This window comes from Paramormyrops kingsleyae, chromosome 23 (genome assembly GCF_048594095.1).
Source record: "Paramormyrops kingsleyae isolate MSU_618 chromosome 23, PKINGS_0.4, whole genome shotgun sequence".
NCBI lineage: Eukaryota > Metazoa > Chordata > Actinopteri > Osteoglossiformes > Mormyridae > Paramormyrops > Paramormyrops kingsleyae.
In genome coordinates this window covers 3,675,047-3,695,349 of record NC_132819.1, presented here as the reverse complement: position 1 = coordinate 3,695,349, position 20,303 = coordinate 3,675,047, and the positions used below count along the sequence as shown (strand labels likewise).

The 20,303-nt window shown below is 40.4% G+C and overlaps 1 long non-coding RNA gene across 2 annotated transcripts; it reads right to left on the bottom strand.

The window, feature by feature from the left end:
* Positions 1-398: 398 nt before the first annotated feature.
* Positions 399-2,524, bottom strand: LOC140581923 (uncharacterized). 2 transcript variants are annotated; one of them, XR_011984971.1, is made up of 3 exons: positions 2,071-2,524; positions 1,628-1,779; positions 399-1,183 (listed from the first exon to the last, which is right to left on the bottom strand). It is a non-coding gene; the product is annotated as an uncharacterized lncRNA (long non-coding RNA). The 2 variants fall into 2 exon arrangements; XR_011984970.1 differs by having other exon boundaries at positions 399-733; positions 2,071-2,523.
* Between the last annotated feature and the right edge of the window lie 17,779 nt (positions 2,525-20,303).

Sequence of the window (20,303 nt, the reverse complement as noted above, 5' to 3'; positions counted from 1 at the left end):
AAGTCAGTATATTGTTAGATGTATGATGTGCAGTTTGAAAAATACATTTACTCAAATATATTTCAAAATATATTAGCAATCATATAAATATATTACTGATAAACTACTTCACATCATACATCTAATGATATATTTGCAGTTATTTATTGTATAACAATGTTTTCCTTATAACATTCAACCTAGAAACAATGTGACAAGTTCCACACTAAACCTTATACATTATGTTTGAACATATTTAAAAGTCGTCACAAGTCTCAAGTTGTGTATTATCAAATTCTATACAACATGCAAATATATTAATCAATTTAAAATACAATAAAGAAAAAAACTAAAAGTTTACAAATAAGAATCCTTCTGCCACAAGTCTGTTTCTAAAAAACATTTATTTAGACCTTTACACATCTTGAGAAAAACAGACATTCAGCAAAACTTTGAGAACAATTGCTAAAACGTCAAATTATTTTAAAATTATTTTTTACAGAAATATGCTGTAATTAAAGTTATACAAATTATTTGTCTCTGAAATTATCAAATTTATATCCTGATTAACATTTTTTAAAGACAGAATCCTTCTGATTAATCAGAAAAATCAACTACGCAATACTGATGTTTGCAGTAGTTGTAGACTCCATTATCTTATTCTTCATTTGGTGTCTCAGTTCACAAATTCTTGTGCTGATGGTCTTCCGCACTTCACCAGATTTAGCATCTGGGTGGTGCTTTAGAACAGTGTCTGTGACAGAGAATACAAAATTTATGATATTTTGATTATTGACATTCATGTCAATATTCATTTGCAGGAAAATTTAATTGTTTTAATAAAGAAGTGCATAAAAATAGCAGATCTCTGTTATTTTGAGTTCAACTGAGCACATATTAACCATGAGGCTCTTTGGGGAGAACACATCACTGAGCAGCACTCTTCTCCAAATGTGTTTCACTATATAATCAAAGGTTGGCTGGACTCATGAAGGAAGTGTGTTTTGTGAGCTTTATTTTATCCAGGGGCTCTTCTGCTGTTGGGTCAATCTTATTCTTGCCTCCAGTGAGATTGGACCGTAATAGTACATCTACTCTGAAGAGGCCTAACAGCAACACCCAAGTCATACCACTGGCAGTCCTCTGGGCCTTAGTAGTCTCCCAGTAATGAAATACAAGTGCTGTCATCACTTCCAAGTTTTACCTTCAAATACACAACAGGTACAATTTGAATTTGACATCTGAAACTAAAGGCAAGGAACATTTTTTATGTAACTATTACAAACTGTTTTAAAACAATCATTATTTTATAATACTTTGTGTATGTGCAAATTCACTGGGTTCTAATTCATGTTAACCTTAAATATTGGAATGGAATCACAATTGGACATTGGAATATATAACATCTTTTTAAGTTCAAGTCCATCTCAGCAGGGCACAAAAAACTGGCTTTTCCACCAACCAGTAATTCGATCATGAATATTTAGTTAAGCAGAATCTATTAAAATATGAAAACTGAATTTCCAAACTTTTTGACTTGTACCAAACACATGACTGTCAGAAGATACTGAAACATCAATTTTTCAGTCACTTGTTCACACAAACTTTACAAGGGACTAAGTTGAAAGCAGTACAGCCGATAAATTACCTTTTTAATGTTGTGAGAAAATGAACGGGCTCCTTCTTCTGTGTCCTCTTCAAAATCCAGTCGTTTTGGCTTCCTAATTCGTCTTATGTTCATAAATGGAGACGGTTCTTTAGTCATTTCCCGCTCAGTCGATCTGAGAGCACTTTCTTTATCTGAAACATATAAATGAGTTACATGTTCTGTATTATACTTATCATCGTACTAAATGTCTAAAGACCACAATACAACGACAGGGAAAGCAGAAGAAAAGTAGATTTTGATGTAGCTACATTTGCCTAACCCTGACTTAGCAACGTGCTAGCATTCGTGTTGCATTGCAAGTAATTCACAAAAGATACTTTGAAGCTCTGTAAGCTGCTATAAAGTTAGCATTTAAAATATAATCCAAATTAACACTTTAGTTAACAACCAGAAATTTAATAATGAGCTACTAAATAACCTACCTGACAATTGCAGCACCTTCGCTTCCTCTACAGGCCATCCGTTAACGGGTCGCTTTGAGTTTGGTCGTCGGCATTCCACAAGATAAGTTTTTGAAATGTCAGTTTAATCAAAGTCTATTATCCATTTGGTTTCGATTACACTATCCGCGTCTTTATCTAGGCCAGCGTTCCAGGAAACCAATGCGTATTTCTGCATCTCCGTTTGTCGCAGTATTTTCTGCGCGCCAAGTTCTAACGTAGTACTATTTATCTGCGCATGCGCGCGTAGGAAACCGCGTCCTGCATCGAGCCTATCGGTACGTGGAGAGGTGTGTAATAGATAATTGTTCTGTTTCATATTTGTCTTTTATTAACATTGCCTTTTTATAGAATTAGTATGGAAAACTTAAAAAGGAAGTACATTTTACCTAACTGCAGTGCAGAAATTCCGTCGCGAATGCTTAGATGGAAAAATAGGTTTATGTAATAGTTGTGTTCTTTTGTGTTGCACAAGATGCATTTCTGCTATTGATAAATTACAAATAAATTATAAAATATCACTCCGATGTTGTTTAACAGGGTTGAAAAAGTACGCTCAAATAAATTAATTAAATTGTATTTATTTTTGCAGATAATGAAAGAATTCAGTCTAAGGCATTGCCACTTCTGAGTAAAGATACTTTGAGAAGTGCAACAAAAGAATGCAAAGAGTTGTTTGACAGATTAACTCCTCAAAAGAAATTGAGGTGATTTAAAGAAGTAACAGCTAAGGTTGCCGCTTTTGGGATGCATTATTCAAGAAAACCTCCAAGGCAGGAGGAGCTTGCTCTTAGGGAACATGCATCAGTTACACCAGACACAGTTGTTCAGATATTTAATAGAGTTCTTGTGAATGGGCAACTGTACTATTCAGAGGACTTCAAAAAAGTCATGAATAGAAACAGTTTCACTGTTCTGTTACAAAGTGGAGACATTGCAAATGTTGAAAAATACCTGTTAATTGAGGAACAAGGAAGCAAGCTAGGAGTGTTTTGCTATTGGTAGAGTACTCTGTGTGATTTGCCACATGTTATGTGTCTCAAAAGAGAAATAAGGGGAGGAAAGTTGGCTTTCAATGTGAAAGTTTTCAAAAGCAAATGTGTGCTTATTAATATACCATAGTATGCAAGTCTTTATGTGTGCATTCCACCAAGATATTTCTTTGAAGATTAAACTGCTCATGTCCATGCAATATTCATATATGAGTTAATGTCCTAACAATGATAGTGTTATTATTGATGACTCCGCATGCTGTAATCGCAATCTAGAGCTTTTTGTGTGTTGCTCAACCAGCTGTTGTACAAGTCTATTGCTCTTTATTGTCATGGTGGAAAGAAAAAAATTATAAAATTGTATTAGGTCATTTTAACCTGTTTAAATGCATTTGCACAATTGAAATAGGATGACTTTAGTTTTGGTCTGATTATTATGAATTATTTTTGATGTATTTTTGTGTAATAATTTATTTATGAATATTTTCAAATTGCAAATTCATGGCTTACATAATCTGTCATGCATTAATAGAGCAATAATTTAATTAGATATGAGTATTACCCACTTATTTGAACGTAATATAAATGTAATATAAAAAACAGTATATTAAGTCATACATTTGAAAATACATCACATATCTCACAAGTCACTTAATATATTACAATATACTGTTTAATATATTGCAGTACATTTTTCATACATTACAATATATTTTTGTTTCGTAAGGGCGTCCTGCTGCACGAGGTGAGTTATTGGCGAGAGCTGCCGGAGGTCCAACAGGATCCTGGCTTATTCGCCCTAGCGGAGGAAAGCTGGGATCTCCTCCAGGCGGTTACCCCACAAACGGAGGAGCACGCAATGGCAGAGGTGCGCGCTCTCCTCCAGCAGCTCCTTGACAAGGTGAAAGAGAAGCACCCCCAGCCACTCGCCTGTTCTGAGGCAGCCCCGCCTCCGCCTGCCGGTCCCAGTAGGCGAAAGAAGAGGCGCAGGGGGAAAAGAGAAGAAGCCGCCCCGACGATCTTCCTGGGGGCATGCTATCTCGCCGCAGCGCCCCTTCCCGGGGAATGTCAGGGGGAACCCCTTCTGACCCAGCAAAGCCAGAAGGTCGTCACAGCCCCCGACGCCTTCACAGAGGAGCCGCCGCTAGCGGCGTATTTTTATCGGCCGGAGCGTCTGGGGCACGGCGGCATAAGCGCCGTTAGGGACGCTATCCCTCGGGTCCCTAGAGCCCTTAAAGGGACGGCGCATACACGCTTGTCGCCTGTCCTGCCGGCTCTGGACCTGCCTGTGTCGCCTGTCCTGCCGGCTCTGGATCTGCGCTATGTACAGCCTTACTGAGCGTTATTCTGTCTTTTGTCTTCCTTTGATCCAGTCCCTTGCCTGTCTGCCTATTGTACAATCCTTACCTCTTATTCCTTGCCTCCTCAGTCCCGCTCCCGACCTTGACCCGCCTGTCCTGCTGAGCCCGGCTTCCCCTGTTGTCCAGCCCGCCTGTTCCCCAGTCCTGTGTATTCGTGTTGGACAGACTCCCCGGCTCTCGACCCCTGCTCCCGTTCTACGACCCCGATTTCTGCTCGCCGTCTTTGGACTTGTTTGCCCGATTAAAGCCCAGTTTCCCCGTACTTCTGGGTCCGTGTTTCCTTTGTTTACCCAGTGTGACAGATGGTATGATGGAAATAAATTGTGTTTTTCTTGTAAATTCTCTTTCTGCAACGGTTGTGCTTTAATTCTGAGTTTAGCTTCACTTTACTCGTTTTTAGTCAGCTCGCTGCGTGTAAATTGCAATCTATCAACGATTTATTCATTTCAAAGTAGCTGCTGAGCTACATAAAACCCGGTTGAGTCAAAAGCCATAATACACAAATGGTCCACGGGGGTCAATTTTGGGGATCGTTAAAGTGATAGATCACCTATCTTGATTAAGCCTGATTCGGTTATATATGTATTAAGTAAATATGAACCCTCTAGAGTCTAGGGGTAGAGAACACACTTTCACTGACTGGGGCATGGTCATACATTTCATTCAATATTATAAACTTAATTCATGGTAATTAAATTATTTCACATATATTTGTTTTGGTATTAAACTCATCTTTATCTTAGTGTACTTTGTAAATATGTCAGATTTATGTTAAGTTTGTAATTTGACATCAAAATATCAACATTGCAAAATGCAGACACATTATGAAAGTACATAGTAAGCAAAGCTGGCAGTTTGTTTTGATCCCAGATATCTGATCAGCAAAGTCTTGGCTACATGAAGATGACTAAATTGTGTAGTTGCAACATTCAGTTGGATAAATAAATAAGAAAAACCGAACTCATGTCACTATTTCTGGCTCCTTTCATTGAATATGTAGCAACTTTCATGTGCATGAATGAGCCATTGTCACCTGGCCACGTCCCTCCCCCCCTTTTATGGCGCTGATGGGCATGTATCTAGATCGCGTTTCAACGTTGCGTTGTTCCTGAAATTACCATGCGAATGCGATTTGAATACGCGTTAATATGGCTATTTAGAATGTGAATAGCGATCTTCGGCTGAGAGCGGTACTACACGCCCCCGATGCAGGTAAAACAAAGTAAGGCGACATGGTTAAATTTTTTGCCGATTTAACCTAATTTTAAAAACTTTAATACTTCCGACAATGGACGTTTTGAAAAGAAGACAGATTACGGATTTAGCCAGCGTTTTTTTCATGTTTCTATAATAAGATTTCAGCGAGTTGGAAATGGGTTTTGAAAATTTGGCGGTAAATTGGACGGGAACGGAAAACCCTCCAACGGAATGGGACGGGACGGGAACCAAAAACCTTTTAAATATGTTCAGTTATTAGATCTTCAGGAAGGATGGGAACTTCTTTGTTTGCTATGTTTAGAAGTGGAATGTTTTTTTGTTCGCTATTGTCTGTGTTTTTGTGTGTCCTTGTGTTTTTGGCCCAGCCAGCAGGTTTTTTTTATTTATTTTTTTATTCTTATTGCAAACAGAACAATTACAAAGTCTCACTTAAACATAAGAGCAGAAAAAGAAAAGAAATATGTAACATACAATGTCAGGGGTTCATAACACAAACGACCAGCTGAGAGATAAATCACACAAACCTAATAGAAGAGCACTGTTTTGATTGCTTTTGCATTTTGGGAATGATGTAAGGATGATAGATATTGTTTGGTTTCACAAATGAAGTGTTGAAAGGATGGTTTTGTATTTGAGAATTTTGTCTTATGAATATGAAATTTAGCTAATAATATTAATAAATTAGTTATATAAAATTGGTCTGCTTTGTTCACTGGGTATTTGTAGAAACCAAATACCATCTTTTCAAATGAGAACGAAAAATCATGAAGAAAATAGGACATTACAAAATCAGTGAATTCTTGCCAGAACTGACTAGAAAATGGGCAAGACCAGAAGAGGTGCAGAACATCTTCATCTTGGAGGTTACAAAATGAACAATTAGCATTAATATCCTTTTTATATCTTCTAAGAAAAGAGTTAGTAGGATAGAACCGATGAATAATTTTGAAAGAAACCTCTTTCACTTTGTTTGTCAACAGAAATTTAGAAGGTAGAGTCCAAATCCTTTTCCAGTCCAGGTCACAAAATAAATTGTTCCAGTAGGCCATAGCATTTGCGTTATGAGTCTTATCCTTCAGAAACAGAGATCTTATATCACAATTGGTTTTTTTTTTTGTACTTGAAAAACAGATCCTTCCCACAGAGGTGACAGCTGGCTCTAGTGGCGGTGGGGTCAGGTCCCTGACCACTGAATCTTTGAGAAGCATTAATACACCAGCAGGAATGGCATCAAATACTACGGCATATTCCTTTGGTGGAACAGGGAAACCATATACATTCAAGAAATCTGTGTAAGAAAGTAATTTACCTTCTGAGTCAAGAAGTTGTGTAACAAGATGAATACTATGACCAAACCAATTTCTTAAAAATAAAGACTTGTGTTTATATGATATATCTCTATTATTCCAAATATAATACCTGTGTGGGGAAAAGTTATGTTTGTAAAGTAGAGACCAGGAGAGAAGCATTTGTTTATGAAAATTGGATAGTTTGATAGGTATTTTATCAGCATTATAGTTGCATAATAGAAAAAATTTAAGACCACCAAGTTTTGAAAATATAAAATTGGGGATGAAATTCCAAATTGAAGTAGGGTTTTTGAGAAATTGTTTGATCCAGTTTATTTTAAATACATTGTTTAGTGTCGAGAAGTCAAAAAAATTAATACTACCATTTGAGAAGGAGTTGGATAGAACTGATTTCTTAATATAATGGATTTTATTCATCCATACAAAATTGCAAAGGAGTTTATCAACAGCTGTTAAGGTTACTTTGTTTACTTCTAAAGATTGGGCTGCATAAATTAAACGAGATAACCCCTCCGCTTTAGTTAGTAAAACTCTACCTTTGAGAGATAAATCCCGTTGGAGCCAAGCATTAAATCTATTTTGTGTTTTTTGTAGAATTGGAGAGAAATTAAGAGAACATCTCAAGGATTGATTCCTGCTAATAACAATACCAAGATAGGTGATGGAGTCTTTCACTGGAATACCAGCAATAGAAGGATTAGTACAGTCTCTAAGGACAAAAAGTTCACATTTCCCAATATTTAAATGAAGGCCTGAAGCATTAGAAAAAGACTTAATTACGTTGATGGCTGTTGTCACCTGAGAAGAATCTTTTAAAAATAGAGTAGTATCGTCCGCCAACTGACTGATAACAATTTCTCTGTCTGCAATTGTTATGCCTTTCAAGGGACTAAGTTTAATATAATCACATAGGAGTTGGGCACAGATCAAAAATAAGTATGGGGAAATAGGGCAGCCTTGCCTGATATCTCGGTTCAGATCAAATCTAGGAGAAGTACCTGCATGCAATTTGATGGAGCAGTTAGTATTATTATACAATGTTGTAATAGCTTTTATAAAGAAGGGGCCAAAGCCAAATTTGTTCAAAGCCTTAAAAATGAAGCCATGTTCAATAGTATCGAATGCTTTACGAAAATCCACAAATAATATAAAATGATTGTCCTCACAAAAATCTGAATAATCAATTAAGTCTAGAACAAGCCTAATGTTATTCGATATATGTCTTTTAGACATAAAGCCAGTTTGATTTCATCAATAATGTCATTCAAGACATCTTTTAATCTTTTGGCAAAAATTTGAGCTATGATTTTGTAGTCGTTATTAAGTAGGCAGATTGGCCTCCAGTTGTCAATAAGAAGAGGATCTTTGTTTGGTTTAGGGATTAAGGTTAATAGACCTTGGGTTAATGTAGTAGGGAGAGATTGCTTAATAAGACTTTATGTGTATACATTAAGAAGAAATGGGGCTAGTTGTTCTGCAAAAGCAGCATAAAACTCAGCAGATAGACCATCTGTACCTGGAGATTTATTATGTTTGAGCCGACGAATTGCAGTTAGGACTTCATCAAGAGTTATTGGTCTCTCGCAGGAATTCATCTGATCATCCTTAATCATTTGTGTACCAGTAAGTTGCCTAAGAAAGCAGTCAGCAGTGTCCATATCATAATTAGATTTATATAAATCTCTGTAATACATGGAGCAAAAAGACGAAACCTTGCGAGGGTCATCAGTTATGACCCCATCAACATTAAGTTTTTGGATAGAGTTAAATTTAGCTTGGGATTTCTCTAATTTAAAAAAGTATGATGAGTGTTGTTCACCTTCTTCTAACCATCTTCTCCTTGACCTTATAAAAGCTCCCTCTGCTTTACCTTTAAAAATGTCATTTAGTTTATTTTGGTATAAAGCCAAGTCTATTTTATCCTCATCAGATAGGTTCTCAGGTAAAATCTGAGTGAGAACAGAGATTTTATTTATCACCTCCATCTCCTCCTTTTCCCTTTGTTTCGCCATTGAAGAGCTGTAACCTCTTAGAAATTTGGCAGCCTCATATTTAAATAGTTCCCAGTTTTGACAGTAGTGATTATTAAGTAAAGCTTTATTCCAATAGTGTTTAAGTAATGAATGCACATTTTTAATAACATTTTCATGATTTAGAAGGGAGTTATTAAGCTTCCAGTAACAGCTCCTGTATGCTCGGACAATATTCGGCCTAAGGGACATTTGTAGAGAAATGGCTTTGTGGTCAGTTAATGGAGCCGGTAGTGTATCAACTGTTATAATATTTTTATCTAAAAGATTGGGGATTAACCAGAAGTCAATTCGAGATCTGGATGAGCTTGAGCTGTTGGTCCATGTATATAACTTTAAGTTGGGATTTTTGACTCTCCACCAGGTCAGAGAACAGCTGGAGAGGCTCCAAGTTCACTTTCAGCAGGTGTGAAGCTCCCTCAGTCCAAAAGGCAAACCTGTCCATGTCTGAGTAGTACAAGTACCATAACTTATATTGAGATATTGAAACATTAAGTCTTGCTAGTGTATCATCAATGGTGTCATTAAATTTTTCCATAAATGCATTTATGCAAACAGACGGAGATGGATTTGTGCTGGGTGGCCATCTATCTAAGAAAGGATCAGGAACTGTATTAAAATCACCTCCTACTATTAACAAGAGGTTAGGATATTTGGATAACCATAACAAAACCCGTGCTTCTATAATCTCTAATAAATTGTCATTTTCCCCTTTAGAGTTGTACCCATAAATATTAGCAAGAAGAAAGAATGCACCCTCAACATCAACAATCAATAACACATAATGACCATTAGGGTCTGAATCAAAATGCATAACATTCCCATTGAACTTGTTTTTTAAAGTAGTTACTCCTGCAGATCTTTCTGAACCATGTGAGAACCATAAGTCATTGCTCCACTACGTTTTCCAAAAAGTAATGCCTTGTTTAACAGAATGTGATTCTTGAAAAAAAACAAAATCAGTTTTCGACTGGTTTGCAAATAAAAATAATGCTTTACGTTTAACAGTATCTCGTAAACCCCTGACATTAAGAGATAACAACGATATAGACAATGTAGCCTAACACAGAAATGAACAGTTCACCTCCCCTCATGAACAACACAAGTATGGCTGGCATAAATGTAATAGCTGTTACTATGCATTTGGGATTTTGGGTGACCTCCATCAAAGCAGGATCAACATCTTCAGACGAATTGAATGGGGGGTGCACCTCCTGTCCTTCAATTATCACCCGGATCCCTGCAAAGTAAGCTCTTTTTCCTTCTTTCCTCGCTTTATCTATAATAGGCCAGAATTTTTCTCTGAGCGCTCTACCATCAGCAGAGAGATCCTCAGTGAATCTCAGGTGATTATCCTTCAGGAACGTGTTGCTTTTGGCTTTCCTCCAAACCAAGTCACTGGCTGACCTGGTGGAGAACCGAATAATGATGGATCTTGGCTTTCTCCGACTATCCTGGTAGCGGCCCAAACGATGGGTTACATCAACACAGCTTTTGAAGCACGTACTAGTTTCCCCGGTAACAGCACAGCAGATGTCGAGTACTTTAATGGTAATATCTTCTTGCTTCTGCTCCGGGACACCATGAAGCCTTAGGTTCCATCTGCGGTGATATCTCTCAAGGTTGTTAACTTTCAGCTCCATTTGGGACAGTCTTCTGTCATTCCTCTCAGACGCAGCCTTGACTGTTTTGGTTATATTTTTTAATGATTCGACTTCTGAGTACATAAAGTCAATGGATGTCTTTAAGGCTTCGATGTTATCAGTATTTTTATTGATTAGAGCCTCCAAACTATCAGAGCGTTCATTAATTAATGCAGCAATGTTGTTTTGTAAATCAGCAAGGGTTATACCACTTTTGTGCTTTTTATCAGCAGGTCTGTCTGGAGTATCTGGGTTGGAGATTGGCAACGGCGTGAGCTCAGGGCTTACACTACGGTTGTAGTCATGATCCTTATCACTGGCACTGGGAGTAGATTTTGTGCTGCCCGTATCATTATCTCCTTTCATCTCTTTCATTGTGCCTTTTGTTGGGAGTTTTGGTGTAAAGCCGGCGTCTTTTCCCTTCCTCTTATGTCCTTGACTAGTCCAGGACATGGTGGAGGTAGCAATAATTTGACCGTTGAAAACTAGCTAGGTTCTCATTTTGCTAGATAGCTAACCAGTCCTCAAGGTATACAGTAAAAAAAGCTATCTTAGTATTTTTAAGCACTGAATGATAAACTAGGAAATCAGCAACTTACATATAGATTAGAAAACGCAGTTGGGAGGGGGGTAAAACTGCTCCAATCTGCCTAGCTACGAAACAAAACGTCCGCTACGGCCGCCATCTTGGCCACCTCACCCAGCCAGCATTTCCACTCAATCGGTCTTTGTCCGCTGACGTCACACTCGCTATAGCCGCAGTGTATTGTGGGTCAAATCGGCATTTTGGTTGTATACAACGCAAGAGCGAGCGCTTGCGTCCGGTTTTATCTTTGGTACGATGGGACACTCGTGCAGTGTCAGTAACGCCACATTCATTACTAATGAGTTACAATTAGTTTTATTTAGGTCATCATTAAGACTTCATTCCTTATTTAAAATGCATACATTAATTTCTTAATGTTTAGAAAAGATGAACAATATGTGATAGAGCACATCATGTGGCAAAACACGAGTCTCTGATTGACCATCCCTTCAGTTGGACTTCAAAGCACAGATTGAAGAACACTGGCACACGGACTGAAGTGAGGTAAATAATTAAAATGTAGGTACTGTATACATATTTTAGGCAGTAACATTTTGTAGAATAAGTTGTATGTCATACAAACAAGTAGGAAGAAACAAGCCAGTTTTTTCAAGAGGAAAAGAATGCCAAAAACCATTGAGAACAGTAGCCTATACATCCCAGTTAGTCCAAAAAAAGCACTGTTCATTTGACGAGTAATGAACTAGTAGTTATTAGAAATAATCCATATAGTAGATAATTCCCAATGAGACCTGCAATACTCAATAATTCCTAATGAAGTACTAGCAAACTACTATAATAATCAGTTCACTATTACCTATTGAGTAATTAAGCATATTGTATTCAAATAATCTCCCTCCTTCAAAAGCCCATAAATGCATACACAATCGTTTTCACTGTGTTTTGTTATTGATTTTGACCAACAGATGCACAGGTCAATTTGGCGAAGAAATACCATGCCTCAGTTGGCAATCCAATTTTACGTACGTGAACGAGTCCACAGCCACTCCCCCGACCCGCCCATAATTATGTATATTTGCATATGTAAATCTGTATAAATACCAGCTTTGTTCTATGTTTTTCTTAAACAACAATGTATAAACCACGTGGGAAAAAGAAATATTTCAGCGAGTGCGAAGTGGAGGTCATGTTATCAGAAATCGAGAAAAGAAAAGTGATATTATTTGGTGGTTTAAGTAGTGGCATCAGCAATAAACAAAAGTTGACGGAGTGGCACAGCGTGGCGGAGTCAGTTAAACGTGTTGGTTCTGAAATTCGCACGGTGGCCGAAATTAAAAAGAAGTGGTCTGACATTAAAGTCGACGCGAAAAAACGAACGGCCACTCACCGTAAGAGTCTTGACAGCACAGGAGGTAGCGGAATTCCCGATCTCACACCCTTTGAGCAACAAGTTGCTGCAATGATCGGGGACACTTTTATCGGGGGAGGGGGACGCCGATGTTAGTGCGGGTGAGTTTTTCTCGTACCATACTTGTTTGAATTACTTGCACGCTTATGAATAAGCAAATGCAGTGTTACTTTCATTTATTCTTACAGACAATAGTACAAGAGGTGCCCCCAGTGCCGAGGACGACACAGGCGGCGATGGTGCTGCTGTGCCGAGCACATCTTTGGGCACTGGCTGCACACATTCCCGTGCCTCAGAAACCGGGGGGCGACTGTTGGGTTGAAATTGTATATATTATCACTCACGTGTATTCTCAAGGATGAGAATCCTACTACTTGTTCCATGTAGCAACTGTGTAAATGCTTAACAGTAACTTTCTATCACGTGCAGCAGATGAGCGCACCTCTGACGCACGTTCTGTTGTTCCTGTTCCCACTCCCACATTCCCATTTCTTCCATCCCATTCTAAAATGTTGTTCACACCCACAATGTAACCTGATATCAGTATGTTTACCTTATAGTATAAATAAACCCTGTCGGGGGGCCACACCTTTGTAGCACACCCTGTAGTTGGTGTGGTACCCTTGCACAAAGTAAATTAGCGCGTGTCTCGTACTCTGTGGGCCAGCAGCCGGGGGAGCTGATCACTCTCCCCGACATAATTCTTGGTCCTTCGAGCCGGATTCACAAACCAGTGATCCGTGCGGATCGGGAATCCTGAGGACATCACCGGGGCGCCGAGAGGAGCGACACCGAAGTCTGTACAGCCACTCGTCTAGGACGGGTCGAGAAAGTCCTGGAACGTGAATTCGTGACCAGGCCGGTGGTTAGAACTGCGCTCGATGACTGGTGATGCCTGACGGACCCCGATCGTCGTGACTGACCCCAGAGGTGAGACGTTGGTTATATTTCGCCGAAAGGAAATAGTTTGGTTATATTTCGCCGAAAGGAAATAGTCTAAATTTGGTTATATTTCGCCGAAAGGAAATAATCTAAATTTGGTTATATTTCGCTGAAAGGAAATAATCTAAATTGGTTATATTTCGCCGAAAGGAAATAATTGAATTAGAATTTAATTGACCTGTTAATTGAGAAAGGCTAGAGTTGGCCGTAATCAACCGGGTATGAATGTTTGTGTGAATGTGGAGGACTAAGTGATTTATAGAATCCTAGGCTGATTCTACCAGTCCTGTTGTTTCTTTGCCTGAGAAGAAAGACGTACTGGTGATTGGGAGATCAAGGACGGGTTCCATCCCTGAAAACTGACACCACTGCACAGATAGTGTGCAGTAGAAGGCCGTGTTAGTGTCCTCTCCCTAATCTCGTGCCAGAGAATTTCTGCTCAGGACCCTTGTAGTAATAACAATCGACAAGTAAAAGGATGGGGAAGGGGCAAAGTAAACAGCCATCCTTAGAGGGAGATGAAAAGTTTATGGAAGGATATGTAGAAGGAGCAGGGACTATAAGTAACAAAAGGTGGAAAAGAAAACATGGGTTTGGAGGAAGCCTCCATACGCCAGACATTCTTAAGCTACAGAGTGATTTAAAACTAGAAATGTTGCGCACTAAGAATAGCGGAAAGTTGGACAGACGGAAGAAGGAGTATAGAATGTCAGAAAAATGGTTGGAACAAAGTAGGTTAAGAGACGCAACTAGACAGGAAAAGAAAGGTAAAAGGAAAGAAAAGCTTGCGGCCGCAGTACTAGTTACTCCTGATGAGGAAAGTGTAGCAAAGGCCCCACATAGACAGGAAACATCTGCCGCTCCCCCGCTGTCGCAGCAGACACCGGGAGTAGCATTAAAAGATAAGCAGATAGCAGCGCCTAAAACACTGATAACACATTCTGCTCCATTAGCGTCATTGGCACCAGAATCTCCTTTCCATCCAATGGTGACCCGGAGCAAGGATTCTTCACTGTATCCAGTGAAAGACTTAGAGTCATATAAAACTAAATTTCACCCCAGTAGTGAAGACAGGGCATCAACCCCAGAGTTTCAATGCCCCATGGTGGAAGTTGCGAATCCTGATAGGGGGCAGGACGGAACAGGTCCCGAAACAATGTTAGTGTACAGACCCTGGACAGCAGAGGATAGGACAGCTGCTTTAAAAGGGATACCCCCTGTAGAAGAAGGTGTAGGAGAATTTTGGGAAGCGGTGTTAGAACTTCAAATCAGCTTCCGCTTAAATGGGAGAGAAATGTTCCAGTGCCTGAGGCAACTGTTTACTCACAAATGGGTCAGAGTTGCAGGAGATTTCACAGGGCATGCGTACGACAGAACACCCCTCCCGCATGATTCAACTGCCCTGAGACACAACCTAAGGCAGCTAGGAGAAAGAGTCAGAGAAAGATTTACGAGGAGAGCAGATTATGGTAAAATCTCACAATGCAGACAGAAAGAAGGGGAAGAACCAGAAGACTTCCTGGACAGATTGAGACCAGTTTTCAGAAGTAATTCAGGAATTCCCCCAGATAATGATGAGGCCGGAGTATACCAACAACAATTAAAAAGGGCATTTCTTGCCGGTCTAAGGCCTGAACTTAAACGGTATATAGATAAATATTGGGTCCATCAGAATACAGGCTCAGTGCAGCAAGCTATAGAGTACGCCCAGCATGCACAAAAAGCACAAAAACAAAAAGGAGAAGCGACCTTCGCAGCCTCTGGCGATACAATCGCAGTAGTTTATTCAAACCCCCAGGGCAGGGGCGGTTAAAGAGGTAGAGGTCGAGGAAGAGGTGGTAGGTCAGGAAACTCGCCTCAGTATGATAACAACTGCTGGAGGTGTGGGAGACCAGGACATATAGCCAGGCATTGTAAAACTAAGCGCATAGATAATCCAAATTCCACAGAGAATGATCAGTGACGCCAAGCTGAGAAGTTGCAGGCACCACTTTCTCCACCCCGCTAGGGCCCTCACTAGATAGGGAGGAGGAGGAGGTTGACCTTCAAGCGATGTGCCAACTGATAGCGCTTGAACAGCCTGCAGAACTGCCTAGGCAGCGGTTTATTATAAATGGACAGACATATGATTGTTTATGTGACATGGGAGTCTGTAGAACAGTATTAACTACAACTCCGCCAAAAGCAACATTCTCTACTTCAACAGTATATGTGAGAACGGCCGGAGGGCAATCTGAGACCCATCAATTAACTAATCCCATAACGGTAAAAGATGAAGAGACAGGGACAGAGTGTGAGGTTCAAGTTCTGGTGAGCCCATCATGCCCAGTAAACCTATTAGGAAGAGACCTTATGGTCCAGATGGGCATAAGCGTTGTTGCCACGACCACAGGCATGAAAGCAATAATAGACAGGCAAGCTTTAGTGGTCCATGGATCGTCAGTTCCGCAGTATTACTAGTCTCTAGACCTAGGCCAAATACCACAAGCTCGGGAATTACTAAGGAAAACTAGAGTAAAGCAGGAAGCAGATAAGGTTCAATTTATGCCCGACGATGGCCTCCATGTGACCATGTGGTACAAACCCAGACCTGGCCCTGACTACCGATATGATCGGCAGTTTCACGCTATGGGACCACCCCAGGTCACATTGCAGTATCTGCATGTTAATCCCACAACTGGCTATGCTGCAGCCTCAGTGTTATTGGGTCCCAAACAACAAAATTTATTCAGGGAAAAGGTGCCTCATGTGTCACTATCAAAGCCACTCCAGGGTAGATGGCAAGATCTTGGGTATTTTGTGGAAGATGCCTCTCACAGATCTGCGTCTTATCAGCCAGACCCAAATTCAGATTGGAAACATGATAAAAGCACAGGGGTTTGGAGGTTCCCCCTCGGATGGAGAATTAAAGTCACATCTGTAACACATTTAGACGAACCTGAATGACAAGATTTATTATCAGCCGAGGCAACGGAGGACCCAGAGCTGAGCCACATTCCTGAGGGATTGTGGTCCAACTCCCCTACGGATGTAGGATTGATGAAAGGGTTCCCTCCTTACGAAGTGACCCTGAGGTCAGATCACCGCCCAGTGGTACGACAGTACCCATTAAAGCCTGAGGCTGAACAGGGCATAGCCCCAGTAGTACAAGATATGCTGGCATCTGGGATACTGAGAGGGGCGCTAGAGTCCACGTGTAATACCCCTATTTTCCCAGTGCAAAAAGTGAATACGGGTAAATGGAGAATGGTACAGGATCTGAGACCAATCAATGACATCGTGCAACATGCAGCACCAGATGTCCCAAATCCCCATCTCCTACTCAATTCATTGACACCAGACAAACAAATTATACAAAACAGCGGCATTGGTGAGCCACGGGAATACCCATGTCTCAACAGGAGGGATGGTATATATAATACATCAACAATTCTATACTATAAATTTTTCTGATTATGCAAAGAACTTTTGTAGATCATGCCTTTTCTGTTGTAAGCATAATTACAGGACAACCTCAAGCCTGGAGATTGGGTTCTCGTCAAGGTCCTCCTTCGGAAGGACTGGAGCTCTCCCAGGTGGGACGGCCCATATCAAGTGCTCCTCACGACCCCGACAGCCGTGAAGATAGCGGAGCGACCATCGTGGATTCACAGGAGTCACTGCAAGCTCATTAAACCCTTACAGGAGCCAGTACAACCGACGGAGTAGCAGTGGAAGTCCGCTACAAAGGCGCGGTAACCAATAGGGTGCCGACGTCTCAACCCGGTGAAGAAACCAACTGATCTGCACTCACTTTTAGAATGGCTGACTGTAAGCGGTTCCTGGTAACATGGCTTCTGATCCTCCTGACTGTAGTCGGCGGGTTGCTTTTGTGGACGAGGTCCTCATCGGATAACACTCGCCGCGTCCCCAGGTGGACGCACGATGGCTCCCACCTGAGACCTCTTACAACTAACCACTCACATCCCTATATGCAGAATTACTGGTATCGCTACGTACACGACACAGTTACGAAGTCCAATGTTTCTAACTGTTACATATGCTCACATATGCCCACACATGCGGAAGGTCCTGCAATATTTGCTAAGCCCATGAATAAGTCCCAGGCTAAATGTGCTTCTTCGTTTGGAGGGGTTGGATATCAGCATTTTGGTATCACCATTAATGATACGAATCCCTATGCCCCAGGGCTTATTAATGGCACTTGTAATCTTCTGTTCTGGATCGACTTCAATGTCACGAAATCCACTTCCTCATTTCCATTCTCTGTTTTCATGAACAAGGACCCAGGAACATTTAACCATACAATGTGTTATGACCAGATGTATGGTACACGTCCTTTAGGTAACACCACGAACTGTGACCAAATTGCTGTTTCAGGTGGAGGTGCACCAGTCAACATGTCAGGCCCCAGCAATGGGTCCTATTGGGTGCAAGGTGTAGCCTGGTTATGTGGTAGTCGTGCCTACTTTGTGCTGCCACCCAATTGGTATGGGGTTTGCGCGCCCATCTTCATTTCAGATCATACCTTTATTGTATCAACCAGTTCTGTTTCAGGTTCCACTCGCAGACGACGTTCTACCGCACCAGCACTACAGCCACATGACAGCGTCTGGGGAACTGATGTGCCCCCAGAGTTCAAACATTGGTCCACAGACCAGAAGGTTTTATTAGCTCTGTTCCCCTGGGTCGGAGTAGCAAAGAACACTTTACGACTGGAAACCATAGAGTATCGCTTAGGGCTCTTTATTAATAATTCTATTGTAATTAATGAACAACAAAATGCACAATTGGATGTCACGAGGCAAATGGTGGTTCAAAACCGTATGGTGCTCGATATGTTAACAGCGGCCCAAGGAGGTGTTTGTGTTTTATTGAACAATACTTGTTGTACATACATTCCAGACAATGTCCATTCCCCTAATTTGACTGAAGCCATGAACTATCTCAGGGATCTGCGGAGAGTCCTAGTCACGGACTTTCACCCTAGCACATCCTGGTTTGATTGGCTATTTCAAGGGGGCTGGCTCGGACTACTCAGATTTCTTGCAATAATGGTTATTATATGTTTGATTTTTCTTTGTGTTTTTTCCATTTGTATTGTACCATGTTGTAAAGCTGTGATTAGCAGAATGGTTGTTAATTCTTTTGTTGTAGCATACACTAACCTGAGCCAACAAGAGTTCCTCGCTGACGAAGAACATGATGACGCCGTTATTTAGTGATGCCGCCCACAGAAATTGTTCAGACAAGATGTGGATGGTGGATGTAGAATACACGGTTCATGATAAACAGGAGGGACTGTTGGGTTGGAATTGTTTATATATTATCACTCATGTGTATTCTTATGAATGTATAACTTGTACTATATGGCAACTGTGTAAGTGCTTAACAGTAATTTTCTATCACGTGCAGCAGACGAGCCCACCTCTGCTGTACGTTCTGTTGTTCCTATTTCCACTCCCACTTCCACATCCCATTCTATCCCACTCGAAATGTTGTTCACACCCACAATGTAACCTGATCACCTTAAAGTATAAATAAACCCTCTCGTGGTGCCACACCCTTGTAGCTACACTGTGGTGTGCACCCTTGCAAGTAAAACAGCGCGTGTCTCATACTCTGTGGGCCAGCGGCCAGGAGGGGGGGCTGATCACTCTCTCCGACACGGTGTTTTCAGAAACTGTGCCAAGATCTTGGTAGTACGGAGGTCTGTAGAGGACATGCATAAACTTTTTTCTTTTCATTATCTCGAGATTACGACTTATTTTTTTCCGCCGACATCTTTCAAACATCACCCAGTAACCATGGAGACGTCCCGGACCCACTAGTTGGTTGGTAATGAAACTGACTATTCGTTCAGGTTCACTATAATTTCTCCGACGGTATAGCTGCAAATTTCTGAGCTTCCTTCTCAAATGACGAACACTAATATGACAATTTTCTAGCACAGACAGACAGTGTTATTTCCTCGTATCCATGATTCGGTGCAATATATCTCGACTTTTTCCCACAGTTTGAAGTCTAACTTGGTTTTACAAACAAGTACAATATAACCACTTATGATATTGGTGCAATATACTTTTACTTTAATGTGCAATATACACTTTTACTTTTCCTGTAACTTTTGGACAAAGGTACTTTAGATTCCTGTACTGAGATTTTCTAACTTATTTTATTTTTATTTTATTTATTGGAATGTTTAACAGTGCCGTAATTTGTTTTACACTTCAATCCTATTTTTATACTTATATTGTATTGTGTTCTTGTCTTCGTGTTTATATGTGATTGTGCAGTCGCAATGTGAGCGCTACTACTACTGAAGGGTTTTGGTTTTAATTCAAAACCAGCTAATTGGGTGAAAAAGGGAATATTCCCCTCTCTAGCATCAACACTTGCTGCTCATTTTGGTTCATCATTAGGTTTATCAGATGTTTTGTGTTGGCATACTGTGATTCTATTTTACTATCTGAGGTTCAAACTGCACCATTTTTTCATTCAATAAATTTGAGAAGTTGAAAATTTTGGGTCGCGACGTCATCAAGGGGTCATGGTGGGTCCCAAAGCCAGATCAGTTGAGAACCACTGCACTACAAGATAACAAATATGGTTTATGCTTTAAAATTATATTCTGAGATTCGGTTTTGACCACAGTGACAGTATCTTTTGCCATACTGACATAGAAAGGGTAATTCAGTTATTTTTCTTTTGTGAGATTATTCAAAGATTTTGGCGTACAGCGGTACGTCAGGGATTCTGAACGT